Source organism: Ahaetulla prasina, chromosome 2 (genome assembly GCF_028640845.1).
Source record: "Ahaetulla prasina isolate Xishuangbanna chromosome 2, ASM2864084v1, whole genome shotgun sequence".
Lineage (NCBI taxonomy): Eukaryota > Metazoa > Chordata > Lepidosauria > Squamata > Colubridae > Ahaetulla > Ahaetulla prasina.
This window is the reverse complement of record NC_080540.1, coordinates 187,049,210-187,072,552: the sequence shown is the minus strand read 5'-3', so window position 1 is coordinate 187,072,552 and position 23,343 is coordinate 187,049,210. Positions and strand designations below refer to the sequence as shown.

Below are 23,343 nucleotides of genomic sequence, written 5' to 3'. Positions count from 1 at the left end.
TAAAGATTTGCTATCCCCCACACTCCAAAGTTCAAATTGTTCATTTTTTCAACAGTTAACTATATCTTCACACACACACACACACACACACACACACACACCTCTGAATATAAAGTTGATTTTTAATTATCTTGGGAAATATTTTTAAAATTAAAAATTGCTGAATTGATTCCCTTTACTGAGCCTGTAAAACTATGTGAATTGTTATAACACTTTATAAAAAATAGGGATTTGAGGCAAAAGGATTTATGTGGCCCAGAATGGAGCTAAGCATTAGGATCTAATTGTAACTGAGGTCAAGTATTTTTTTTTTAATAAAAAAGTTTTATTTCCATTTTCCAACAATCTATTCAATATACAGTCTCTTATTCAACATTAGTCATTAACTTTCATTTGTTACTTATTCGGACCTTCCCAGCTACCACTTCCTTCCTTAACAAACCTTTCCTCCTCCCTTCTCTACTTTCTTCTACTTTCTTCATCCTTTCTCTCCTTCGCTTTTCTACATCCTCTCCTCCTTCCCTACTCATCTTTTCCACCCTTTCTAACCCTCTCTCTTTCCCCTTTCTTCTTCCTCTCCTTTCCCCCTTTTCTACCTCTCTCTTTCCTACTTACTTTCTTCCTTCACTCTCTCCTCTCCCTTTCCATTCCCTTCTGAAATGGCAGCTGAGCAGCCCAGATTTCATTTCAAATTATTTCTATTTCTTAATTACATATCTTCAATCATTCCTTTACATTGATCCTTCATCTCCCCCCCCCAAGGCTTCCCAGAACAAAGTACAGGGTATAAAATTAACAATCATAAATTAAAATACAACGTAAGTCATAATCCATAGTCACTCCTCTCTCTAAGACCTTAACTCCCCTTCCAGAAACAAAAAAGTACATTCTTCTTCCAGTCCATTATATATCAGTCCATTCCACTCCTAAAATCTTCAGAATCTTCCAATTAAATTAGTATTTCCAGTTCATCAATAAAATACATAGTTTTTAATATCCAATCTTCATCGATTAACACCAAATATATATCAATCCATTCCACTCCTGAAGTCTTCAGAATCTTATAGTTTTTAATATCCAATCTTCATCGATCAAGACCAAGACGATATTCCATCTTCCAGTATTCATCAGAAATTCTTTTATAATATACCTTTCTTCCTTAAACAGTCTTCCAAATATAATTCATATTTTCAGCTTAAATTCTTAAATTTTTATCCAATCTCCAAAAATAAACAATATTTTATCGTCTCATATCTTTAATATCACTTACATAAATCAAATAACATTGCTAATATTAATAGTTCTTCAATTTACCTTACATCTGTCAAATAACATTATTAAAATTATACTTATAACTTATATCCAAAATATATCAATTATAATAATTAAATTCTATTTAACCAAATACCAACATTACATCCATAAATTTTTCTATCTGTCCTCCAAAAGTTAAACAATATTCCATCTTCCCATTCCTTTATACCTCACATATATCAAATAATAACACCTTATACCCAAAATAGATCAGTTATAAAAATTAAACCCTATATATATATATATATTTAAAAAAAAATACCATTAAAATCACATCTTAAGCATTCTCCTTCCCCTTGTCTTCTATCTTACACATTTTCCACCATCTGCTCACCAATCAGCTTAACATCTAACAATAAAGAATTTCCAATCTTTAATATATTGGTGTAAAAATCTCTTGTTTAAAAACTTATTATGAAAAGATAAGCCTCCAAAAGTTCCTATATAAAAATTTTTTTTCCATATTTGAACTGAAGAAGTTTCCAAGATTTTAGTAGTTAGTTCTGTTTGCTTAAGAGCCATTTTTAAACTATAAAATCTACCAAAAAGAGAAAAAAAAATTCAATAAACTTTTCTTCTTAAACATTGTGATAAAGAAAAAGGTAAAAAGAAAAACAAATCATTAACAGTTCTTATTCATTCCATTTAAAAAGTAGCTTGTTATGTTCTTCTTATAGGTTGCACGCCAGCAATTATAATAAGCATTTCCTTAACTTTCACTTCCAATACACAAAACGCCATTTGCTAAAATCTTCTTAAAAGCAAATGCCAGCACACTCCAACACTTTTAAAAGCAGTTGTTTTTAATTGCTTAATTACCATCTTCTTTTAAACTTTATTTCTTAAAATTAAAATTAGTAAAAAATCTTTTAAAATTTCTTTGCAACCACAGTCTTAAAATCTCTTCCTTTATCCTTTTGTAGTTTCACTTTCCTTTGTATATTGCAAACGCCATTTTAAATCCACTCAGGTTGAAAGTTAGTTCAAAGGAAAGCTATTTAAGAGCCGAAGTTAAGATTTATTACTTGCAAATTCTTGCTAGTCCTCCTGCTTTAATCTGTCTGTGTTGAGTTCTCTTTAAAAATAAATCTTGGCACGGAGATGGTCGCGGCTTCTCGTTCTCTATAAACAGAAGCACCCTGGGCACGGAGCTTCGTCAGGCTGAAGGGGAGCTCTCACCCTTCGATCCCCTGGTTAAATTCCAGGGGCTCCCGGGGAGCTCTACCCAAACCTGACCACTCTTCCCTCCCCCTTCTCCCGTGGGAGAGAATTCCAAACTGTTTGACAGCCCATTTATGCTGTCAGGGACGGTTTGACGAAACCCAGGGCAGACGATCCCAAAGGAACGTCCACGAAGCCTGCATTGCCAGCGGAAGTCCTGAGGTCAAGTATTCAACTGATAGAACACCTGCATAGAGAAGAGTTTTGTGCATTCAACTCTTCTCTCAGCTTCCTGAGTCTTTATATGTTTACCTGGAAGCAAAATTGTACTTTCCTTTGCCAGTATATCCTTACATGATCCAGTAGCCAAATACAGAAGGGTCCCAGATTGGGTGGAGAACAGTGGTGGTATTCAAAATTTTTTACTACCAGTTCTGTGGGTGTGGCTTGCTTGGTGGGCATGGCTTGGTGGTCATGTGACTGTGGGCGTGAAATCAATCTTTAGGAGATCAATCTATCTCCAAGCATAAAACTCAAGACAACCAACCAGACAATGAGGAACGGAGTTGTGAGAATGAAGGGGCACTCAGCTATAAAACAGGAGACATAGGAAGCAAATGCAAAATCAGGCATAAAGGGGTCAGATGCCTATACACGCCCTTCCTAAACCGGGGTTCCCTATGCACGGTCACTCATGCCCTCATCACTTCCCGCCTGGACTACTGTAATGCTCTCTACATGGGGCTCCCTTTGAAGCCCCAGAGGGTCCAGTTGGTCCAGAATGTGGCTGCGTGGGTAATAGAGGGAGCTACTTGAGTCTCCCATATAAACCTCTCTTGCGCAAGCTGCACTGGCTTTCTGTGGTCTTCCAGGTGCAATTCAAGGTGTTGGTTACCACCTTTAAAGCGCTCCATGGCATAGGACTCGGTTATTTATGAGACTGCCTGCTGCCACCAATAGCCTCCCATTGACCTGTGCGCTCCCATAGGGAGGGCCTCCTCAGGATGCCATCAGTCAAACAATGTTGACTGGTGACCCCCAGGGGGAGGGCCTTCTCTGTGGGGGCACCTGCCCTCTGGAATGAGCTGCCTCCAGGGATATGTCAACTCCCTGACCTCCGGACCTTCCATCGCGAGTTGAAGACGTTTTTGTTTAGCCACGCAGGGCTGGCTTAAAGTAATAGTAATTTTAATAGGGGTTTATTATAGTTTTATTATTGTTTTAAAGTCCTATTTCGGCCAAATTGAATCAGTTTTTTAATAGGTTTTTGAAATTTTTGGGTTATATGTATATTGTGTTTTTATCTGGATATAAACCACCCTGAGTCCTTCGGGAGAAGGGCGGTATAGAAATTAAATTAAATAATAATAATAACAACAACAACAACTATTATTATTATTATTATTATTATTATTATTATTATTATTATTATTATTATTATTATTATTATTATTATTATTATTATTATTATTACACTAATGCTCAAAGTATGGTGAAAAAACAGGGTGAACTTGTATGTGAGGTAAAGGAGTCCTTGTGATTTTACTCTGCTAGTCATAGCCGACTATAGGCGGCAGTGCTCATTTATATTTCCAGGCCATTGAGCCAGCATTGTCTGAAGATGTTTCCACAGTCATGTGGCCAGCATGACATCACAGAGAACTGTTACATTTCTCACCAAAGTGGCACCTATTTATCTACTCTCATTTGCATGCTTTCAAAGTGCTAAGTTGGGGCAAGAATGCGAGTCACCCTGTCATGCAGTGCTTGAGTCTCAAAACTGGGCTATTGGCTTTCCAGCCAAGCCCAGCATCTTAACTGTTGAGACATTGGGCGATGCACTGACTCAGTGGTTAGGACACTGGGTTTATCAGCTAGAAAGCCAATGGGTGAGATTCCATTCTTGTCCCAGTTGCTTCCCAACCTAGCAGTTCGAAAGCATGCAAATGTGAGTAGATAAATAGGTACCACTTTGAGGGGAAAGATAACAGTGCTCCATGTTGTCATTTTGGTTACATGATCACAGAAGAGTTTTTGGACAGTGCTGGCTCAATGGCCTTGAAATGGAGATGAGACAGTCCATGAGGGCAGTTATAATATTATTGCCATTACTGAAACCTAATGGGATGGACTCCATGATTGGAACATACCACTAGAAGGATATAAATTGTTTCCAAGAAACAGACCCAACAAAAGAGGAGGTGTATACCTCACAGAGAGGGTCTCCTCAGGGTGCCGTCCGCCAAACAGTGTCGGCTGGCGGCCCCCAGGAGTAGGACCTTCTCTGTGGGGGCATCGATGCTCTGGAATGAACTTCCCCCTGGTTTACGTCAAGTGCCTGATCTTCGGACTTTCCGTCGTGAGCTAAAAACTCACTTATTCATGGCCTGGGGGGCCAACATGTACTTCATGAGGATAGTGGGTAAATGTTTTCCACACAAATTGTGCTAAGCTTGCAATAGGGTCCCATCTTTCTTTCCCCTGAAAAGCACCAGGCTCTGGCTGGTTGTATGAACCCATGCTTATTATCTATGAATGACCAGAGCTCCTTGAGCTCTTTTAGGGTCATTGAACACAGTCTCGGCTTGGGAAGCTTAGTTCCTGCTAGGATTTCTAGGGAATAGTCCATGGGACAATGAGGGGGGAGTGCTTCTGAGCCCCTTATGCTAAAAACATCCTGTAAGTCCCAGTACTCCTTGGATATTCAGGGGTCACCCTTAGAGCATTCTTGTGTGGCTGCCCCATCTCTTTCTTTGCTTTCTCTCCCAGTGGTGCTGATAGAATCTGCTTGGGTTCAGTCCAGGTACTTTCCACCTGATCTTTAACAACCTCCTCCTCCAGTTCACATAAGGATTCTATTTTAAGAACCATGCTAGACCCAGTACTAGGGACTGCTCCATGCCTGGTGCCACAATAAAGCTCAGGGTTTCTGTAGTCTCATCTCTATGGGTTCAGTAACAAACATTGCCCCCCCCTCACTACTGACCCATCCAATTGGCAAAAGGCCACTGGCACTTTGGGTTTTCTGAGCTGCAGGCCTAACTTTTTTACTAATGCAGGGTTGACCAAGCATCTAGTGCAACCCAAGTCCAAAAAGGCAACTAGGCTTCCCTTATGCCCTGAAGAATGTACTGCCAATTCTATGGGGATGGACACTAGGTTCACAGGGTGACTTACAAGGGGTTGTTGTCTGTGTCTGTTTCACTTCCCAATGTTTCTCAGGTGCAGAGTAGTCAGAGTTTTCACACCATTGTTGGGCAATAGGGTGAACATGACTATTTCCACTCTCTTCAGGGCTGTTTCCCTGACTATTGCACAGATTTCCCTGACTTCTTGGCAGGTCCTGAGGTTGTTTTTTGGACTGGGCATGCAGCTCAGCAGTCAGTGGCTCAGTGCCATTCCTTTCCTCACGTAAAGCAGCCAGTGGAGCATTGGCATCGGCTCTGGTTATGTGCTGATGGCTTTGGGGCTTCCATCTTTTCAGTCAGGAGAGATCTCCACCACCCATGGCTGGGTTGGTTTCTCGATCAGGCTAAGTCAGTCTCGACCTCTTTGGCCAGGACATATCAGCCATGAAGGGTGCAAGAGGCACCTCAGGCAATACAGGTGTTGTAGACATCATGTTTCAGCCTATCTGGAAGCATTCTATCAACATGTCCTGTAGCCAGTTGGTCAGCTTGCATGCCAGGTCTTGAAACTCTTGGGTATAAGTGGCCACAAGTCATCCACTGTGGCTTGGGTCTTGATTCTCATTCTGCCTTTGCAGTCAGCTAGAGGGTGTTCAAAAGTGCTGTCATGAAGTGCTCAAAGTCGCGCAGTTCCAGATTGTCATTATGGAGACTGACCATCCACTCCACTATGGTCCCCTGCAATGCCATAGTCACACATTGCACTTTGGCCCCTTTGGTTAGCAGGTCTGGTTTAAACTCTTGCATGTAGGTCCAGAGTTGGGCTGGAAAAAATCCCAGCTGCTTGAAGTCTCCCTTGAACTTCACCACAAGGGCTGGTAGTTTGCAGTTTCTCCTCCTTGGTGGTGCAACCCAAGCCAGTGCTGCTGGTTGGGTTGCTGGGGTAGCTACTGACTGTGGAGCTGGAGCTGGAGCTGGTGCCAAGGGAGCAGGTGCTGCTACAACTGTGTTGGCGAGCATGGATGTGCCATTGTGAGCCAGGATCTGCACTGGTTGGGTGGCTGGTAGTGCCATTCAGGCTAAAGCCTCATGTACCTTGAGATTGTTAATCAGGAATTCTATGGTTTGTTCCACCAACACATCTTCGCAATGCACTTCACCTGGGATCGCTTCCTCCTTGACTTCCACACTAATTAAATGCAGTTCTTTTGTTGTGGGAAAAAGTCTGTGTCATTTGAACAGTTCTCAGAATTTGACCTTGGTGGGTAACTATTCTCTGGCAGCAGAAGGCTCTTGTTCACCCCTTAACCCTCCCCTGGCCTATGAATTTACCAACCCCTCCCATTTCTGTTTTGCAAACTATGAGCTGAAATCAGGTGCAGGCCAAGTCAACTTTTGACATGCAGACCCTCAAGGAATGATAGCCCTAGAAAATAAACACAAAGATGTACACAACACTAGACACTGCTTGTCCTTCCCCAAATTTTGCCTTACTGGGACTGACCAGGATGATCAGCCTGAAATTTGCACAATAACCTAGCTGGCACTGCACATTGTCTGGATGGGATGATGGAAGTTATTACTGCAGTAGTAATAAAATAGTAGAAAAGAGTAGTAAAGAGGAGATGGAGAATGCAAGTCAAGAAGAAGATCCACTGCAAAGCCAGTAAGAGAAAGGAGGAGCCTGGGAAGAGAGAAGTAAAGAAGAAAAAGAAGGGAAAGAAATAGGAGTATTAAAACAAGAACCCAGATAGTTACAAGGTCCAGTAGATATTAACATACGGTGTTTTGTCAAACACAAAAAAAAAGAAAGAAAAAGGAAGCAAATCTATCATTACTTTAATTTCTTTTCTTTTATTCATTTTTCTCCTACTTCTAACCATTTTCTTTCAGTCTCTCCCAGATCCCCATCTCTTAATATTTTTCTTCCTTTCTTCCCTTCTTTCATTTTCTTCTTTCTCCCTTTCTTATTTCCTCTTTTCCAATTTTCTCTGACTTTTACTCTTTTGATGTTCCCCCTCAATTTTTCTCTATTTCCTCCTCTTCCCTTTAATCTTTCACTGCTAAACCCAGTGTAATCATCTGTTTTTTTTGCTGTCTTTTTCATTTTTTTAATTTTCCTTCTCAATCTTTTCTTTTTCGTTTTTCTCCCTCTCTTTTTTAAAATTTCTTTCCCTCTCTCCATGTTTATTTTTTTACTGTCAATCCCAGTATGGTCATCTATATTATCCTCACTAATTTCTTTTCCAGTATTATGTCTCATAATTTCCTCATCTTTTCTTTTTTATTTTTAAGCCATAATTCTGCTTGTTTGTTTCCATTAATAGACTCTCGGACCATCAAAAGCATCTCCCATAATTCCTCTCAATTCTCCATATTTCCAATACAAGGAGAAAGATTTTTTAAATTTATTTATCTTAATTTGTTAGTTTGTTATAGTCTAAATTCCAATTTATTACTTTAAACTTAACCCAAATTCAAGTCCATATATCACTTTTCTTCTTTTCTTCTTTGTTTGTGGAAGAGTCCAATTCTGATATATCTTTAAACTGTTCCAATTTGAGTCTCTATCAGTTCCACTCCTCCTGTTTCTTTTGTAATCTCATGACAGCTGTTAAAACAATGCTTTCTCCTGACTTCCCCCATTGATCTGAATAATGTGATACTTTCTTTCCTCCAGCAGATGTCTCTTTCCGATTCACAAATGCTTCAGCAATAAAGTATCCCTTGTTAATCCACAAAGTTTATTATTTCCTGTCTTAGTTCTTTTGTTAGCAAATGATGTTTTCTTTCAATTTTCTGTTCCTTTTAATATTTAATCTCTTCCAAAGTCAAATTAAAATTCAGATGGAAAGTCCTTTTTGGGGCTTTAATTACCAAGTTCCATTTTACTTTTATTTTCTTCTATTTATACTTCCGCATGCCAATTTAGCCGCTGATTCAAACTGAAGACTCTTTTAAGTTTTAATAATTTTTCTTCTTACCTATAAGTTGGCAAATCACTTTTCTAGTAAGAATACTCCGTTTAATCATCTTTCCTGCTCCACTCTTTTGGTGTGGCTGCCCCAACTTGTGACAGCTCTAATGGCTGTCTTCCCATGCCGCAGAGTCAGAGGCTAATGTCGGCAGTCCAGGGAATTTGCCACTTCCCTGTTCGCACCGATCTGTGCCTCCCTTCTTTGCTGTCTCTCCAAGACAGCTATGGTCCATGAAGGACCTCCAAAACGGCTGGGATATCGGTATTCCTCCGGAGCCCCGGGGAATTGCCGTCCCACAGCGGCGTTGACCTCCTTCATCCAAGTCAATGCTGCTGCCTGGTAATATAGTTCCCAATTCGGAGGTCCAAATCCTACACATGGCCTCGCATCCTGTAGCATTTTTATGCTTATTCTTGCTTTTTTCCCTTGCCATATAAATTTTCTTATTATCTTATTTAGATGTTTATTTTCAATTTTTATTGGTACTGTCTGAAATAAAAATAGTAATCTCGGTAGAATATTCATCTTGATTGTTGCAATCCTTCCCATAAATGACAGTTGTAAATTTTTCCATTTCTCTAAATCTTTCTCAATTTGATCCTTTAGTTTATAATAATCATCCTCTTTTATAGTTACACATCTTGACATTAAGTATATTCTTAAGTATTTGACTTTTTTCACAACTTGTATATATGTAATTTCTCTTTTATCTCTCTTTTTTGTTTTTCTGTGATGTTTTTCACCAATATTTTCGGGTTTTTTGAATATATTTTTAACCCAGACACCTTTCCATAGCTCTCTATTTGTTCTAATCATTTAGGGCCCATTGTTCGAAGTTCTTCCAAAATGAATAATAAATCATCAGCAAAGGCTTGTAATTTATAGTCTTCTTTTTTAATTTTCATCCCTTTTATCTCTTCATTTCATCTAATATTTCTACTTAGAACTTCTAAAGTCAGGATAAATAACAATGGCGATAAAGGACATCCTTGTCTTGTACCCTTTGTTATTTTAACATTTTCTGTCATTTCTCCATTCATCATTATCTTAGCTGATTGTCTACCGTAGATTTTATAGCAATTTTATTTATTGTTTTTATAGCGTTTATAAATCTTTCCCCAAATTCCATTATCTGCAGTTGTTCTATCATAAATTGCCAGTTCACATTATCAAAAGTTTTTTTTTAATCTATTTTTTTATATTTATTTTTCACACACAACACCCACATATTTTATGAACGGAGTATTGTCCATATCATATCTTATAGAATAGAATAGAATAGAACAGAATAGAATAGAATAGAATAGAATAGAATAGAATAGAATAGAATAGAATAGAATAGAATAGAATAGAATAGAATTTAATTTTATTGGCCAAGTGTGATGGACACACAAGGAATTTGTCTTGGTGCATATGCTCTCAGTGTACATAAAAGAAAAGATACGTTCATCAAGGTACAACATTTACAACACAATTGATGGTCAATATATATATAAATCATAAGGATTGCCAGCAATAAGTTATAGTCATACAGTCATAAGTGGAAAGAGATTGGTGATGGGAACTATGAAACGATTAATAGTAGTGCAGATTCAGTAAATAGTCTGACAGTGTTGAGGGAATTATTTGTTTAGCAGAGTGATGGCCTTCGGGAAAAAAACTTTTCTTTTGTCTAGTTGTTCTGGTGTGCAGTGCTCTATAGCGTCGTTTTGAGGGTAGGAGTTGAAACAGTTTATGTCCAGGATGCGAGGGATCTGCAAATATTTTCACGGCCCTCTTCTTGATTCGTGCAGTATACAGGTCCTCAATGGAAGGCAGGTTGGTAGCAATTATTTTTTCTGCAGTTCTAATTATCCTCTGAAGTCTGTGTTTTTCTTGTTGGGTTGCAGAACCGAATCAGACAGTTATAGAGGTGCAAATGACAGACTCAATAATTCCTCTGTAGAATTGGATCAGCAGCTCCTTGGGCAGTTTGAGCTTACTGAGTTGGCGCAGAAAGAACATTCTTTGTTTATACAACTTAACTTTATACTTTCTTTATAACTTTTATAACTTTATAACTTTCTGTATACAACTTAACATATCCAAATACATTTTACTTAGTTACAATTTCTGCTAAAATGTTCTTTTTCCACATTTGTAATCATATCTTAATATTTCTATGCTTGCTTATATAAACCACATCTTCTTTCACCCTCAGGTTCTAATAGCTCCATTTTTACTGATATATATTCCCTTTTATTATTTTTTCAATACTTCAGTTTTTATCCTTATATGTTCAAACATGTTCGGGGTTGCCGTTCTTCCATTTCATCTTTTTTTGTTTTACAGCAATCTTTCTTCTCTTTCTCTTTCCTCTCCCTCCCTTTTTTTATCCTCCCTACTTTCTTCCGTCCTCTCCTACTCCATCTCACTTCCCCTTCCTTTCTCTCCTCCTCCTTTCTTCCTCCCTATCTAACCTTCTCTCCTACTCTTATTTCCCCTTCCTCCCTTCCTCCCTTTCTTCCTCGCCTCTCCTCTCCTCCTTTTTTATCCTCCCTACTTTCTTCCGTCCTCTCCTACTCCATCTCACTTCCCCTTCCTTTCTCTCCTCCTCCTTTCTTCCTCCCTATCTAACCTTCTCTCCTACTCTTATTTCCCCTTCCTCCCTTCCTCCCTTTCTTCCTCGCCTCTCCTCTCCTCTCCTCTTCCCTTTCTTCTCTTTCTCTCCCTCCTTCTCCCTTTCTTTCATCTCTCTACTCCTTCTTATCTCTCTCTATTGCTGTATTCATTTTCAATTCAGTATTTTTCACTATGGTGTCCAGACGACATTTATTGAGTATATTTCTGAGAATTCCCCTCATATATTTTTAATTATTAACAATGTATTTCCATTTTTACCTTACAACCTTTTAGTTAGTCCAACCTTCCACCTCTTATTTTCTTTAAATTCTTATTCCCAGTTTAATAATTATTTTTCTCTTTCATTAGCATAAATCATTTACTAACATTTCAATTTTGTTCAATTTTATATCTCACTTTCAATTATTTTCACCTATAAACCATTCTATCTTTCTCATTTCATCTGCTGGTCTATTTTTCTTAAACAGTATACTTCTTTTTTACTTCTTGCATATATTTCATTTCATCCTTACTTATATCATTTGCTAACTTTTCAATTTTATATCTTAATTTCAATCAATCAATTTCAATTAATTTCTTTGTTCTTTTCAATATTTAAAACATTTTTTTACCATCCACTATTGTTCTCTCCATACATCCTCAGGCAACAAAACATACAACCCATTTTATCTTTCACATTTCATCTACTTCTCCATTTTACATTAAACAGTATATTTCTTCCTTTTTGTTTCTTACATACACTTCTATTCATCCTTGCTTACTTCCCTTTTACAATAATATATATATTTCTTCTAATTTACTTCTTACATACAGTTTCTACTACTAATATCCTTCCCTTAAATCAACCTATTGATGTTTTAATTTCCTTTCTGCTATCCATTTTTCTTCCCTTTTAACCATTTTCTTTCGCTCTCCAAAATTCCATTTCTTAATGTTTTCCTCCCTTTTTCCCATTCTCTTATCTTCTTCTTCTTTTTCTTGTATCTTCCTTTCTGCCTCCTTTCTCTAATTTTTACTCTTTTAATTTTCCCCCTCAATCTTTTCCCATTTCCTTCTCTTCTCTTCTTTTTTGAGAGATACTTCCCCCTATCCATTTTTATTCTGTCACTGTCAATCCCAGTGTAATCATCTATATTTTCATCTTCAGTTATTTCCTTTTCAACATTATATTTTTGCTCCTCTTGCTTCTCACTCATATTTTTTTCCTTTTTTTTTTTTTTTTTTTTGCATTCTAACCAGTCCTCCGTTCCCTTAAACACTTCTTGCACCTTTTGAAACATCTCCCTTAGTTCCTCGTACTCAGGCTCCCAACTCTCCATGTTATCAATTTAAAGAGAAAGGATTTTTGAATTTATTATTTTAGCTTATGTATAATTCAAATTCAAGCCCATATAATGTTTCTTTTTTCTTTTTTATTTCCAAATAATGTCCAATTCGAATGTTCATTTAAATCCTTCCAGTTTGAGTCTTTATTCTTTCCACTCCTTTTTGAAATCATGCTCCTCCAGTAGTAGTAGTTTCCCACAGTGGTCTGAGTAATACAATGCTTTCTTTCCACCAGCCAATGTCTCTCTCCAATTCACAAACATACACACACACACACACACACCGGCAACAAAATGTCAATTGTTAATCTATGAAGATAATTACTTCCTCTTCTTCAATTAAATCCTTTTGTTATTAAAGAATGCTTTTCCTCAGTTTTCTTTTTCTTTTATTATTTTTAGTTTCTTCCAAGACCAATTTTAAATCCAGATGGAAAGTTTTCCTTTTAGAATAGAATAGAATAGAATAGAATAGAATAGAATTTTATTGGCCAAGTGTGATTGATTGGACACACAAGGAATTTGTCTTGGTGCATATGCTCTCAGTGTACATAAAAGAAAAGATACGTTCATCAAGGTACAACATTTACAACACAATTGATGATCAATATATCAATATAAATCATAAGGATTGCCAGCAACAAGTTATAGTCATACAGTCATAAGTGGAAAGAGATTCGTGATGGGAACTATGAAACAATTAATAGTAGTGCAGATTCAGTAAATAGTCTGACAGTGTTGAGGGAATTATTTGTTTAGCAGAGTGATGGCCTTCGGGAAAAAACTGTTCTTGTGTCTAGTTGTTCTGGTGTGCAGTGCTCTATAGCGTCGTTTTGAGGGTAGGAGTTGAAACAGTTTATGTCCAGGATGCGAGGGATCTGCAAATATTTTCACGGCCCTCTTCTTGATTCGTGCAGTATACAGGTCCTCAATGGAAGGCAAGTTGGTAGCAATTATTTTTTCTGCAGTTCTAATTATCCTCTGAAGTCTGTGTTTTTCTTGTTGGGTTGCAGAACCGAACCAGACAGTTATAGAGGTCTGTTATAGAGGTTTTAGGGCTTTAATCTTAAAGTTCCTCTTTGTTGTTTTTTTTCCCTTCACTTTGATGTCAGTTTTGGAAGGCAATTTTCTTTTTGCTTCTTAACTGCCACATATTTTAGCTGGGGAAGTTGGGAGGAATTGTTAGAGTGGTAGAAAGTTAGTCATAACAACATTCCATATTCAAGGACTTTTGCTGTGTCTGATGTCTACATCAGACTTTTGCCTGAAGATTGTATCCAACTGAGTGTGAAGAGTTGATTGGACAATGTGTGAACTTATGGGTGTGGGACAGGGCTGTGAACTGTCAACTGGGTGTGGAAAACCTGGAAGCTTTCAGTTTCAGGTTTCCCCAGCTGTGCCAACATGACATCTCTAATAAATTGGAACTTTAAGGAACTTCAAAGTTCCAAGAATGGGAATCAAGAATGGGGTGCTGAGCCCCAGCTTGGCTGGTGTGAAGACTCAGTGAAGATGGAAGAGAGAGGGGAAATTGCAGAGGGAGCCACGGGAGCACATACTGGAAGGTTTATCGAGATCCAGTTTTCTCCTTCTGAAGGCATGGTACGAGGCCTTGAAGCTGCAGAGACGATGCAAAGCCAAGGCACTTGGTCCAGGGAGATGGATTCCAGGAAAAGTTGCCAGCATGATCCAACTCCAGAGATGGGACCGAAAGAGCGATCACCTGGATGTTGTCCCATATCCAGTCCTCGTCAACCTGCCTTCACGCTATCCCCTGTGGAATTTATCCCCCCAGGCTGGGGATTCTATCCTGGCCAAGGGTGGGTCCAGTGCCAGTGGACACCAGCACCATCTGCTCCCCCACTTACAGGAGCACCATGGGCCCATTTTGCCCCAATAATCTCAGCACTGCCATGGGGTCTGATCCAGCAGCCAGCAGTGCCGCTGCCGCAGGTTCCAGTTCAGCTGCCGGCATTTACCCCGCCGCCCACTGCAGAACCCTTAAAGGTCCCTGCCTCACCTCCAGTCACCGTGATGATTCCACTAGCAAGGGCCCTGCCACCATGGTTTAGAGTGACATTTGATGGTAAGCCTACCAAACTGGCCTATTTAATAATAATAATAATAATAATAATAATAATAATAATAATAATAATAATAATAATAATAATAATAATAATAATAATAATAATATTATTTAATTTTTATACTGCCCTTCTCCTGAAGGACTCAGGGCGGTTCACAGCCAAGTAAAAATAACAGTAAGTAAATGCAATACAAATAAAATCAATAATTAAAAAACTTATTCAATTTGGCCCCAATTTAAAAATACATTTAAAAACCATAAAAACCATTAAAATTTTAAAACCCAATAATAAAAATTCTAAAAATTCTATGCCAGTCCTGCGCGGAAAAATAGATACGTCTTCAGCTCGCGGCGGAAGGTCTGAAGGTCAGGAAGTTGTCGAAGTCCTGGGGGAAGTTCGTTCCAGAGGGTAGGAGCCCTCACAGAGAAGGCCCTTCCCCTGGGGGCTGCCAGCCGACATTGCTTGGCTGACGGTGCCCTGAGGAGTCCCTCCCTGTGAGAGCGCACAGGTCAGTGGGAGGCAAACGGTGCAGTAGGCGGTCCCATAAGTAACCCAGTCCTAAGCCATGGAACGCTTTAAAGGTGGTAACCAGCACCTTGAATTGCACCCGGAAGACCACAGGCAGCCAGTGCAGCTTGCGCAGGAGTGGTATTATATGGGAGCTATGAGTGGCTCCCTCTATCATTCTGGACCAACTGGAACCTTCGGGTGCTCTTCAAGGGGAGCCCCATGTAGAGAGCATTGCAGTAGTCCATGCGAGAGGTAACAAGAGCATGAGTGACTGTGCATAAGTGAATCCCGGTCAAGAAAGGGGCGCAACTGGATCAGGCGTACCTGATAAAAAGCTCTCCTGGAGACGGTTGTCAAATGTTCTTCAAAAGACAACCGCCCATCCAGGAGAACGCCTAAGTTGCGTACCCTCTCCATCGGGGCCAATGACTCGCCCCCAACAGTCAGCCGCGGTTGCAGTTGACTGTACCGGGATGCCGGCATCCACAGCCACTCCGTCTTGGAAGGGTTGAGCTTGAGCCTGTTTCTCCCCATCCAGACCCGCACGGCTTCCAGACACCGGGACAGCACTTTGACAGCTTCGTTGGGATGGCCTGGGATGGAAAAGTACAGCTGCGTATCATCAGCGTACAGTTGGTAACTCACCCCAAAATCACTGATGATCTCACCCAGCGGCTTCATATAGATGTTGAGCAGGAGAGACGAGAGAATCGACCCCTGCGGCACCCCACACATGAGGCGCCTCGCGGTCGATCTCTGCCCTCCTGCCAACACCGTCTGCGACCGGTCAGAGAGATAGGAGGAGAACCACCGAAAAATGGTGCCTCCCACTCCCAAACTCCCCAGCCGGCGCAGCAGGATACCATGGTCGATGGTATCCTCAGCCGAGTATGGGCTCATACTCAATATGGAAAGCAATACGAAACAGATCGCGACTTAATGTCTGCAATCTCAGAGGGGATGAATGAGGGAGATGCTGCTGACTGGATAGCCCACCTGCATAATGAGAGGGTTGCTGAACTAAATGATGCTGAAGGTTTTGTTGAGCTGCTCCAGGCCAGATTCAAAGACCAAGACCGAATCAACGAGAGTGAGGCCAAGATAAAGATAAAGGAAATCGACCCATAAAGGACTTTGTATGGGACTTTAGACGGGTCGCAGAGAACCTTGGACCTTGGCCGGACAGAATATTTCTGCATTATTTTAAAGAAGCCATTGATCAAGAAGTCAGGACCGCCTGTGGAATTCGGGGGGTGCCAGAGCAATTGCAAGACTGGTATACTATGTCAATAGCTTTTGATAGAGAAGTTCACCCAAGCCACAACTCCTCAGCTGAGAGGTCCCCAGAGAGAACTTTTGCTAGACATCCTTTCACAAACCCTACTGAAACCCCTCCTGCTCAATCTACAGGGGTGATCAAATGCTACCATTGTAGACAAGTGGGTCATCAAGCTACAGAGTGTCTGGTACTTGCACCGTTCACACCACCATGCCCCGTCATGTCAGCCCAAGGCAGAAGGGACCCACGAAAGCCCTTGGATGCCAGCAGAATTGCCCAGCAGGCAGTTGAGACTTCCACTCCCCCTGGAGAGAGTGAAGAGACCTCGACCAAAGACCTGCCACCTGCACCAGCCAGCAGTAGCAGCAGCAAAGATGACCTGATGGTAAGTGGGACCATCCACCCCTTTGCGATCAAGGTCAAGCTGACAGTGCCAGAGACAGAGGTGTATGGAGAGATAGCAGCAATAATAGACACCAGATGCACCCGTTGCTTGATTAGCATCCCTATTGCTGAGCAGCTAGGCATAAAGACAGACCTCTTAAGCCACCCCATACACTTTCAGCAAGTAGACGGGACTTTAATAGGTAGTACCCCTGCTACACAAGTCACTGAGCTTGTCAGATTGGAACTGGGGATCCACACAGAACTCATTTGATTCATAGTAGCCTCAAAAATGGCAGTCAATCATCCTGGGACTTGTCTGGCTAGACAAATAGCCTACAATCAAATGGGAGGATAGCTACAGAAAAGTAAGGATGGGGTGGGCCCCTTGCCGCCCGTCCCTCCTGAAGCTGAACCCACTGAGACAAGCCCTCAGGAGCCCCACTAATGAGAGGCAGCCACAGCGGCCATTGAAGCCCTACCTGGGACTCCCCAGGTCCCCAAGGAATACGGGGACCTGGCTGAAGTATTCAGTGAGGAGGAATGCAATATCCTTCCCCCTCATCACCACACTGACTGTGCGATCAAGCCCGGAGCCAAACTCCCTAAACCCAAGATGTACTCAATGACCCCAAAAGAGATGGCTCAGCTGAGGAAGTACATCGATACTAACCTAGCCCAAGGGTTTGTCCAACCTGCAAAATCCAGAGTAGCCGCCCCAGTGCTGTTTAAAGAAAAGAAAGGTGGGGGGATGAGGCTCTGCAGGGATTTTTGTGGAATAAATGTGGTATGCATGGAAAACACCTACCTCCTTCCCCTCATGAAAGACCTACTGAACTACCTTTCAAAAGGTAGTGTTTACTAAACTTGACTTGAGAGAAGCCTACTACAGGGTGCTCATAAAGGAAGGGGATGAATGGAAGACTGCTTTCAACTGCCCATTAGGTAGTTTCCAATTCAAAGTCATGCTCTTTGATCTCCAAGGAGCCCCTGCAGTATTCATGCAATTGATTAATGAAGTGCTGCATGAACATTTATACAAGGGGGTTCTTGTCTACTTAGACGACATTCTCATATTCAGTGAGACATTAGAAGAATATATGAAGCTAGTCCAACAAGTACTAAAGAAACTGTTAGCTGCAAAACTTTATGCGAAACTGTCCAAATGTGAGTTTCACAAAACTTCTCTCAACTACTTGGGCTACCAAGGGTTGAACAAAGGTATAGAGATGGATCCCGGGAAAGTGTGAGCTGTACTTGACTGGCAGCCCCCTCGCACCAGGAAAGAGCTGCAAAGTTTCCTGAGGTTTGCTAACTTCTACCAGCAATTCATCCCAGCCTTCACAGAAGTGGCTCTGCTGCTTACTGAACTGCTAAAGACAGGACCCTCCCCCACAAAGCCGTGGCCGATGCAACCGCTAGCCTGGACGCTAAGCTGTCAAAAAGCATTTGAAAGCTTGAAATGGCAGTTTGCAGAGGAGCCCATCCTTCAGCACCCAGGCCCAGATTTATTTATTAGACTTTTATACTGCCCTTCTCCCGAAGGACTCAGGGCGGTGTACAGCCAAAGAGATAAAAACTCAGTATATATACAATTAAAACAAAAATTTAAAACAGAGCATATTAGAAAAAGGCCGACATTAAAAATTTAAAAATTTAAAAAATTTAAAAATTTAAAAACCCTAACACAATAAAACCCCAATTAAAATTAATAAAACTATTAAGCCAGTCCCGCTTGAATAAATAAGTATGTTTTTAGCTCACGGCGAAAGGTCCGAAGATCAGGCACTTGGCGTAGGCCAGGGGGAAGTTCGTTCCAGAGCGTAGGAACTCCAACAGAGAAGGCCCTGCCCCTGGGGGCCGCCAGCCGACATTGTTTGGCGGACGGCACCTTGAGAAGACCCTGAGATAGACAATTCATTGTCCAGGCTGATGCCAACGACATTCCAGTGGCAGCAGTGCTCCTCCACGAAGACCCCCAAGGACAGCTGCTTCCCTGTGCATATGTGTCCAAAAAACTTACAGACACCGAGTGGAGATGGGCAGTATGGGAGAAGGAAGCCTTCACTGTTCATTGGGCTCTTCTATCATGGCGGCACTTCCTAGAGGGAGCCAAGATCCCCATTGAGGTATGGTCAGACCATAGAAACCTTGAAGCCTTAAAGACCCTACGAAGGCTCTCCCCCAAACAGGTCCGCTGGGTGCAGTATTTCAAGCGGTTTGATTTCAAGCTGAAATACATCTCAAGGGGGAAGAACCTGCTTGCAGATGCCCTGTCAAGGAAACCCCAGTATGACAGCCAGTGGGAAGACATCGTCCATGCCATCATCCCAGACACACAGAGTGCGGCACAAATCACTACCCGGAGTCAGGCCAGCAGGCGGACTGACCCCATCAATGGGAAGCTAACTGCCAACTTCAAGGCAGCACTATCTACTGATCTATGGCTAGCCGACAATCGAGACATGTTGATGTCCTGTGATGGACTAGGTTGGAAAAGTTTGAAAATTTACGTCCCCAACAGCATGAGACTCCTGGTGCTCCAACGTAGCCATGATTCTCACTTTGGATTTCTAAAGACCCTTCATCTGATTAGATGGCAGTTTTGGTGGCCAAAGATGAAAGCTGATGTGGAGGACTATGTAAAAAGTTGTGCCACATGTGCCATCAATAAGACAAGACAAGAATGAATGGATGGAGTCATTAAAAAAAGGCTGGGAGAATACCAAAAGTGCCAATGAAGTGGCCAAAGCATACAAAAAGCAAGCAGACAAATACTGATCTCTCCAACCCCCCTTTCGGGTGGGAGATCTTTCCACCAAATAAATACATTTAAATTTGAAGAGTAAGAAGTTGGGACCTAAAAATTTTGGTTCCCCATAGTGAAAGTGATTAATCCAGTGACTGTACAGTTAAATCTTCCCCGCATGCTGGGGAAAATTCATCCTGTTTTCCATTGCAGCCTGTTAAAGCCTCCTGTGGGATCTAAATTGAGACCTCAACCTGCTGCTCCCCCAAGGCCGATTGTGGTGCAGGGTGAGGCTCATTATGAGGTGAAGAAGATTTTGAACTCCAGATTGCAGAGGGGACATTTGCAATATTTGGTTCATTGGAAAGGAAACCCCTTGTTTGAAGCCACATGAGTGAAGAGTTGGGATGTTCAGGCAAACACCTTAGTTAGGCAGTTTCATGATAAATTCCCTGATAAGCCTAAGGGTCCTCCTGCGGGGGGAGAGGTGGTTGATGCACTAATTGCATTAACCCCTGACTTCAGTCTTGTTCCAGGATTCATTCCTTTCCTGAGTGGGGGGGAAGCCTGTCAGTTTTGGAAGGCAATTTTCTTTTTGCTTCTTAACTGCCACATATTTTAGCTGGGGAAGTTGGGAGGGGGTTGTTGTTGGAGTGGTAGAAAGTTAGTCATAACAACATTCCATATTCAAGGACTTTTGCCTGCGTCTGATGTAGACTGCCTGAAGATTGTATCCAATTGAGTGTGAAGAGTTGATTGGACAATGTGATGAACTTGTAGGTGTGGGGCAGGGCTGTGAACTGACAACTGGGCGTGGAGAACCTGGAAGCTTTCAGTTTCGAGTTTTCCCAGCTGTGCCAACATGACATCTCTAATAAATTGGAACTTTGAGGAACCTCAAGCCTCAGAGCTTTATTTCGTTGGGGGTGTTCCTTGGAACCCTGACATTTGAGTTCCCGTGTGCCAATTAGCTGCTAATTTCGGGTTGGGACTTCTTTCAAGCTTTAAAAATGTTTCCTTCTTACCTGTGAGTTGGACAATCACTCACCCGTTCAATCACCACTCCTGCTCAAATCTTAGCCCGGTTGCCTCAGCTTATAGCAGCCATTTCAATGGCCGCCGTCCCTGCCCCTGGGTCAAAGAGTGGCCTCTGGCCTATCAAGGAACTTGACTGTTCCTCTTGGTCTTCCGAGGCACCTCTCTTTCTCTCCCATCCCTCCAAGACAGTTCCAGTCCAAAGACCCCTTGACAGTGGTTTGTCTGGTTGGGTTTTCGCAAAGCTCATCGGAGCTTCGCTATTTCCCAACCAGTATCGCCGCGATATTGCCAGTTCCTCCCATTATCAAAAGCTTTTTCTGCATCTAAAAACATCATCATTTGTTTTTCTGAATGTATCTCATAATATTCCAATGTATTTAAAATTATCTTCATATTATCTCTAATTTGGTGGTTTTGGGGTGTGATGTCATCTGTACACTGATGATACACAGCTGTACATTTCCACCCCTAACCACCCCAACAATGCCGTTGAAGTGATGTCCCGGTGTCTGGAGGCCATGCGGGTTTGGATGGGGAAAAATAGGCTTCGACTCAACCCTTCCAAGACTGACTGGCTGTGGATGCTGGCATCCCGGTTCAGTCTGCTGACCCCATCGCTGACTGTTGGGGGCGAGTCATTGGCCCCCATGGAGAGGGCTCGCAATCTAGGTGTCCTCCTGGATGTACGGCTGTCTTTAGAAGAGCATTTGATGACCGTCGCCAGGGGAGCTCCCTCCTTAGACCGGGATTCCCTATGCACGGTCACTCATGCCCTCGTCACTTCCCGCCTGGACTACTGTAATGCTCTCTACATGGGGCTCCCCCTGAAGAGCACCCGGAGGCTCCAACTGGTCCAGAATGCGGCTGCACAGGTAATAGAGGGAGTACCTCAAGACTCCCATGTAACACCTCTCCTGCGCAAGCTGCACTGGCTTCCGGTGGTCTTCCGGGTGCAATTCAAGGTGTTGGTTACCACCTTTAAAGCGCTCCATGGCATAGGACCGGGTTATTTATGGGACCGCCTGCTGCTACCAATTGCCTCCCATCGACCCGTGCGCTCCCATAGGGAGGGTCTCCTCAGGGTGCCGTCAGTCAAACAATGCCGACTGGCGACCCCCAGGGGGAGGGCCTTCTCTGTGGGGTTCCTGCCCTCTGGAACGAGCTGCCTCCAGGGATATGTCAACTCCCCGACATCCGGACCTTTCGCTAAAGACATTTTTGTTTCATCACGCAGGGCTGGCTTAATTTAGTTTTAATAGGGTTTTTACTAGAGTTTTAGTCTTCCTTGGCCTAATTAAATTAGTTTTTTAATAATGTTTTTTAATTTTTGTGATCTTTGTTTTTTACTAGACTGTAAACCGCCCTGAGTCCTTTGGGAGAAGGGCGATATATAAATGTAAATAAATAAATAAATAAATAAATAAATAAATAAATTGTCTCTTAGGGAAGAAACCATTTTGTCCATATGAATAAATTCATTTAATAATCTTTTTACCTATTCGCCATTATTGAAGCAAAAATCATATTATCCACATTTAATAACAATTTTTTTATCAATTGTAAGTCTCAATCTTCTTTAGGTATGAGTGTTACATAGGCCTCCCTCCATGAGTCTGGCATTTTTGCTTTCATTAAAAGTTTGTTAAATAGTTCCAGCATTACATGGCTCATCACTTCTTGTAGTGTTTTATACAATTCCACTGGGAGACCATCCAGTCCTGGTGCTTTGCCATTTTTTTGTCTTTTGATTGCTTCTATCAATTCCATCATTTTATTATCTCTTCCTTCGGAATTTCCTCTTGGTGGTAAAGCTTTTCATAATATTTTTGAGTTATTACCTTCTTTTCTTCATTTCTATAATGTAATTTCCCTTTTTCATCCTGTAAATATTTTATTATTTTCTTCTCTTTTTCTTTTTTTATTTTATATGCTAACTGTCTTCCTGGTTTGTTTGCATTTTCAAAGAAATTCTGTTTAGATTCTCTTAATTTGTTTGCTAAAGATTCTTGTTCATTTACATTTATTTCATGTTTTTTTCAATTCCATTTGCTTCTTAATTTTATTATTTTGACTGTCTTTTTGAAATTATTTCTCTAAATTCTTGTATTCCTCTTCAAATTTCTTGTTTTTGTCTTTTCTTTCTATTTTTTTTCTCAAATATGTTATTTCCAAACCTCTGATATATGCTTTCATTGTGTCCCATACATTCTGAAGTGATGTGTCCTCTTTTTTATTTGTTTTAAAGAAAAACTCTAATTCTTTTTCCATAAACTGTTGAAATTCCTTTTAATTTAATATTGTTGCATTCAAAGTCCATCTTGTCTTTTTCTTTTGAACTTTCCACATTATTGTCATTGGGTTGTGGTCTGCCCATATATTTGATCCAATATTTACTTCTTGTATGTTATCTATAAGATCTGTTGACATCCATATCATATCTGTCCTTGACCACGACAAATGTCTATTTGAATAGTAAGTATATTGTTTTTCTTTCAAGTGTTTTTGTCTCCAAATATCTTGCATACTCAATTCTTCTATCATTGTAAAAAAGGATTTCAGTAATGTTTTTCTAGGCTTTTTATTTATCTTTGTTATTTTATAGTCCAAGTCTACATCAATTACAGCATCAAAATCATCCATTATACATATATGTTCATAGTCCAGTTCTAGGATTTTTCTATGTCATCTATCATAAAATTCTTCTTGTTTTTCGTTTGGTACTATCAAAAATATTTGTTTAAAGTTCATTTTTATTTCCACCATCAGGA

At 40.9% G+C, this 23,343-nt stretch overlaps 1 protein-coding gene across 5 annotated transcripts in view; it reads left to right on the top strand.

Moving 5' to 3' along the window:
* The window catches only part of MFAP5 (microfibril associated protein 5), a 64,770-nt gene that overhangs the window by 27,827 nt on the left and 13,600 nt on the right, over positions 1-23,343 (top strand). The gene's annotated exons all lie outside the window — the stretch shown is intronic.